This window comes from Pantherophis guttatus, chromosome 7 (assembly GCF_059756535.1).
Source record: "Pantherophis guttatus breed Tessera chromosome 7, ASM5975653v1, whole genome shotgun sequence".
NCBI classification, from domain to species: domain Eukaryota; kingdom Metazoa; phylum Chordata; class Lepidosauria; order Squamata; family Colubridae; genus Pantherophis; species Pantherophis guttatus.
The window spans coordinates 27,103,800-27,109,448 of NC_142069.1; the positions used below are offsets into that span (position 1 = coordinate 27,103,800).

General features: G+C 39.1%; 1 long non-coding RNA gene across 1 annotated transcript; it reads left to right on the forward strand.

Moving 5' to 3' along the window:
* The first annotated feature begins 897 nt into the window (after positions 1 to 897).
* Positions 898 to 2,808, forward strand: LOC117655783 (uncharacterized). Its single transcript, XR_004588789.3, has 2 exons — positions 898 to 1,609; positions 2,650 to 2,808. It is a non-coding gene; the product is annotated as an uncharacterized LOC117655783 (long non-coding RNA).
* The last annotated feature ends 2,841 nt before the right edge of the window (positions 2,809 to 5,649 follow it).

The window sequence follows — 5,649 nt, forward strand, 5'->3', positions numbered from 1 at the left end:
GAATAAGATGGCAAAATGGCATTGATCATACCCTTAGATGATCTCTGGTGGGAGTGGGGTGAGGACTATGTGCCCCAAACCCATACTCAGTTTGACCTCTCAGAATATTGCCCCCAACTATATGAGTCCTGATTTTACCGAACTTGGAAAGATGGAAGGCTGAGTCAACCTTGAGTTGGTCAGGATTGAACTCCTGGCAGTGAGCAATGAGTTAATCTGTAATATTGCATTCTAACCACTGTGCCACCATGGTCTTATGGAGTTTCTGATTATGCAGCAAACATTAACTCATCAATGTAGCAAACTCAATTAAAGAAATGGATGGGGAGAGTAGTTGCTCTCTCATTCAGTGACTATGGGGCTGTCATTTCCCATTTGTAGTTTTGCAATGCGTTGAGGTTGATGTTTCACAATAATATCCTGGTTGTAAGCATTTATTTTGCTCTGTGTTCCCTACCTCTAGGGCAATTAACTATAAAATGAAGAAGAAGAACATTTGTATAAGACTCTAGTTCAGAAATGCTTCTACGTAGTTCCATCTAGAATTTTATACCAATCTTTGGGGAACTTATAGAATTCTTATCTCTTACGTTTCATGAAACTATAATAAACAAGCAAATAATGCCTGTACAGATAAATTGAATTTCTTAAGTGGCAGGAATGGGAAGCAATTTGATTCTTGTCATATCTGAAGCTTAGTAGAGTGCACTTAGAGCAGTAGTTTTCATGATCTCCAAAGGAACTATAACCTGATTTGAAACTGGTTGCACACACAAATTATAGTTGGACAGTTATGCTTAATCGCATTGCTATGCTGGACCCATTGTGTCATCACCATGCTTCATATGCTTACCTACTCATTCTCAGTACCTCATTCAACTTTTTCCTACAATGAAGTTTGAAGTCTCTCTGTGGGAGGAAAGGTTACGAGAGCAGGGATCCCAAATGTGAAGGCAGATGAGTTCTGGGTTCTCTGCTATGTTTTCCATTAGACAAGGTAGAAAAAGTCACTAGGCTATGGCAAGAAGGACATCTGGAGAAGTATCTTGGCAGCCAGTTTCTCAGCTTGTGTTCCCAATCAGCAGAATGGGGAAAGTCTGTTTGGTGGTAGGAGAAAAAATGGTGGTAGTTGATGCTACCAATATCACCATGTCCTGCTTCTTCTACTTGTGAGAGTCTCCATAGCTGGGAAAGCCAGAAACAATGGTGCCAACCTTCCTTGCTCACCAAAGTAGCAGAATGATAGACAAAAAGGGGCCTGCCACTTTGCTCTAAAGAGATGGTGTATTACTCAAATTTATCATGAGATGATAAATAAGTGCCATTAGATTCACACCTCCAATACCTACGTATAAGAAGAATGAGTCAACAGGGATTTATGTCTCTTCTTTTCTGTTACCTCTTCTTTGGTAAAGGAGAACTAGAAGGAGAACTAAACTCTTTGGTTTTTCTCCTTCATGCATTGGGCTTTGGGAGGGGGTAGGTTAAAAACCATTATGGAGGAGAGGGAATCCTCTTTTCTTGAAAAAGGATTAAGAAGAATGAATACAGGAGGCAACTTCTGATACTGTGCCAAGTAGTCTTCTCCTAAACTGGGTCAATGGAAGAGGTGAGGAAGAAGTTGTCTTTGGTGAAAGGGATTTCAGAGAGGTTTAAAGGTTTCTTTTGTGGAAGGAAATAGTCCAAGGAGACTGGTTCTTTTTGCAAGATGAGAGCCTCACTTGGGATAAGGAGGTAAAAAAGGAGTGAATTGAAACAACTGTGGCTGGGATTTCTGATAAAAGACTGCTGGAGAAATCCCACAGTCATTAAACTTTCCTTCAATACCAAATGGCTTGGAAGTTTAAGCAGAAGCAACAAGGGAATAAATGTGTTTTCCTTGGAAATAGAAGTCTGTCTTTCAAATATGGTACATTGCCCTTCAGATGGTGCTAAGCAATGTGCCAAGCATCCCCCACATTAGCCAGGCTAGCCTCAGCTGCTGGGAGTTACAATTCAGCACCATCTGGAAGGCTACCAATTTGGGATTACATTTTAAATATTAAAAGTGCTAATGAAATTTATTTATCATGTTAGGAATCATGGCAGTGCAGAGTTTGTGAACTCCTGATTTAGAACATATGGATATTTTTCCCTCCCTTCTATTTTGGATGAAAAAAAGTCAACACAGAGGGACTAGCTGAAAATTGCAGAAACAAATTATCTCAGGCTAGAAGTTGCAACTTTTAACCTTAGATGTGTTGCGAGTGTGATTAAAAGCAGCCTTTCATAAGCCATGAAGATAGTTGTGGAATTAATATACAATGCCAACATATCCATATTTCTGTCACAGAAATTAGAGCGAGGGAGTTTTAGAAAGACAATTTGTCAACAGGTTCATAAAGGAGGGAGCAGATGGGGGGGGTAATCTTCCATTTCTCTTGCTTTCTAATGGAATTGACAATGACTTATGATCTGAAGTATACCAAGAGTTTAGATGGAGGGGAAAAAATTATTGGGAAGCTTTGCTCTCTGACAGAAGGGAGGATTGGCATTTAATGGCACATGAAATCCCCCCATCTGGCTTGAACAAAGCTATTATTTTCTCTAAAGAGTTGTACTAACTGAGAAATCTTTTCTTTCTTTCCATCCTCTTTCTTCTTCCTGCAGGCACCATGAATCTTCCTTTCAGATATGAGCTCAGTGGGAAGCAGGCCAACTTGAGCACCTTGATGAAGAGATAATTCACCACCTGAGAAAGATTTTCATTTCCATTTGGTGGAGGGTCCTAAAATATATACCGGCAGTCTATCCACTGCATCATATCTTGGAATGAAATCATCTTGGAGTTATCTTAGCAAAGCAGAGGTGAATTGATAACTATTGTGTGTACATGCAACCTATAGAGCTTCTCACACAATCTGGGTTGCCAACATTAACTCTGTTAACTGTGTTGAGACTTATATAAACATTCATTCTATTTGTATAATATATGACATTAGTGTGTAGAACATTGATGCTCTACCAATCATAACCTCCCTTTATTCAGTTTCCAGTATTCTAGTGTTGGAAGACAATATCTGAAAGAGACTTACTGTATACAAATTATCTTGAAGTCATGCCTTATTCTTATTAGTTTGGCCCTTTTATCATTCAACTGGCATATATCTGTTCAATGCAGATATATATCTGTTCAATGCAGATATTACTTCACACTCAATATATAGTTCATGAACAATATTTGTCAATACAGTAGAACTCCTTAGTTTTAAAGGTGACACATTCTTTTTCTGCAATAGGCTAACATGTATCGACCTGGATGTTATATATTAGATTTCCACCTTTTCAGTTACATTACAATAAGTTTGCTTTCCAAGAACAGCATCTTTTTTTTTCTATTGCCATATGGTTGTGCATATGGTTTTAACAATTAAGAGCATACTAATAGAACGTGAGGGATGCGGTGGCTCAGTGGCTAAGATGCTGAGCTTGTCGATCGAAAGGTCAGCAGTTCAGCGGTTCGAATCCCTAGTGCTGCATAATGGGGTGGGCTCCCATTACTTGTCCCAGCTTCTGCCAACCTAGCAGTTCGGAAGCCCATAAAAATGCAAGTAGAAAAATAGGGACCACCTTTGGTGGGAAGGTAACAACGTTCCGTGCACCTTTGGCATTGACTCATGCCAGCCACATGACCATGTAGATGTCTTCTGACAGCGCTGGCTCTTCAGCTTTGAAACGGAGATGAGTACCGGCCCCTAGAGTTGGGAACAACTACCGCATATGTTTGAGGGGAACTTTACCTTTTAATAGGATGTGAATATGAAATCTATCATCTATACTATTTTACAAGGTGTATAGGTGATGTAATATATAATTACATTAGTAAAAGGTATTACTGATAAAGAGGTCTTTAATCCAGAAAAGTCACATCTTGTATCAAAATGAACAACATAGCTGCAACCTTGGAGGTTTTTAAGAAGAGATTGGACAACCTTGAAGAGCCTTGGTGGTGCAGCAGACTAAAGTGCTGTTAAGTAGAACCAGCTGCCTGCAATTACTGCAAGTTCAAATCTCACCAGGCTCAAGGTTGACTCAGCCTTCCAGTCTTTTGAGGTAGGTAAAATGAGGACCCGGATTGTGGGGGCAATAAGCTTTGTATAAAAAAGAACACCGCTTAGGGGAGGCCGAAAGCCCTACTAAGCAGGTATATACAAAAGTATGAAGGCTATTGCTTAACGCATTGTAAGCCGCCCTGAGTCTCCGGAGAAGGGCGGCATATAAATCGAACCAATAAATAAATAAAACCATTTGTCTGAAATGGTATAGGGTTTCCTGCCTGAGCAGGAGCCAGGTTGGACTAGAAGACCTCCAAGGTCCCTTCCAACTCTATTATTCTATTCTAAATACTTTTTATTCATTTCACTGAAACTGGAAATAAACAGATCTTTGTATTAGATCTTTTTTTTCCCCCTTCTGGTTAAAGACTAATGACATTCCTTTCCTATTTTCACATATTCTAATTTCTGGACTGAAGTCAATATATTGCTCGAAGGAAACACTACCCCTCCACACAACCCCATATTACGGTGATGATATTGGAATTTTGGATTACTGGATGGATTTTACTTATCTATCCCTCTTGAAGACAACAATGACTGATATTGTTGAACTGAGTCATAAGCATCACTTAGCTACTGGCAGTACTTTTATTTAGAGTTTATTTCCTTTTTCTTCCCATTCTTTATATAAACAACAAATACTGACTTCCAGATTCATCAATGCTTTGCCTGGGAGGCAATGGGTAAGGGAGAGTTTGTACCATTATGTTGTTCCAATCTTGCACTAAACCAGTAAGGCCACAGAATTAAAGCATATACTGTACTACCAGCTGAGCAGCCTAGTACTGTTGAACAATTAATGCACCAGCTGCTGGTTGTTTCTTTCATTCTGTGAAAGATGTAATTGGCAACCTCTTTGTGTCTTATTGTGCTACACAAGCAGATTTGTCTTTGTGGCAGGGAATCATTTGCATGTAGCTTGATCAGGGTTATGTGAGTAATGAAAACATGAAAACAGCTCCACTGATCTTGGTATTTCTCGAGGGATATCTGAATGGTGAGATTAGAAAGAAGGGGGTGAGCTCACCTTAATCAAAAATGGCTGATAACTTCCTCTCTAATCCCACCCGGTCATCCGATTTCACCTCTGAAGAAATGAGCTTAACACCTGTTTTAAACACAAAATTGCTGTCATGGGATTCTGTCAGCTTAAGGGAAAGCAACTAGATAGTTATGTGGCAGAAAACTGGAATATTCACCCAGATCTATACCATAACTGGGTGAAAATTGAGGAAAGGGTTGATATAGGATAAGAAATGCACAAGATCTATTCAGCTGATAGATTTGAGCCTGGACCTCACAAGTTGTTTTTGTTTTACAAATACCTTATTGAGTTGATTTAAATGATTAGAATGGGTTACCAACAGTAGCAAAGTTCGGTGGTCTGAAAATAGCTTGAGTTGAGGAAATTTGTTCTGTTCTATTTTTACATGATAAATTAGAATTCTGGTAGTTAATATGCTAACACTGCATTTTAGTGCATAAAAACAACAATTGCTTGAGGTGAGTTTTTATTTAGTTAGGTCTTCTCATTTGTTTCCCTCTTTTTGTG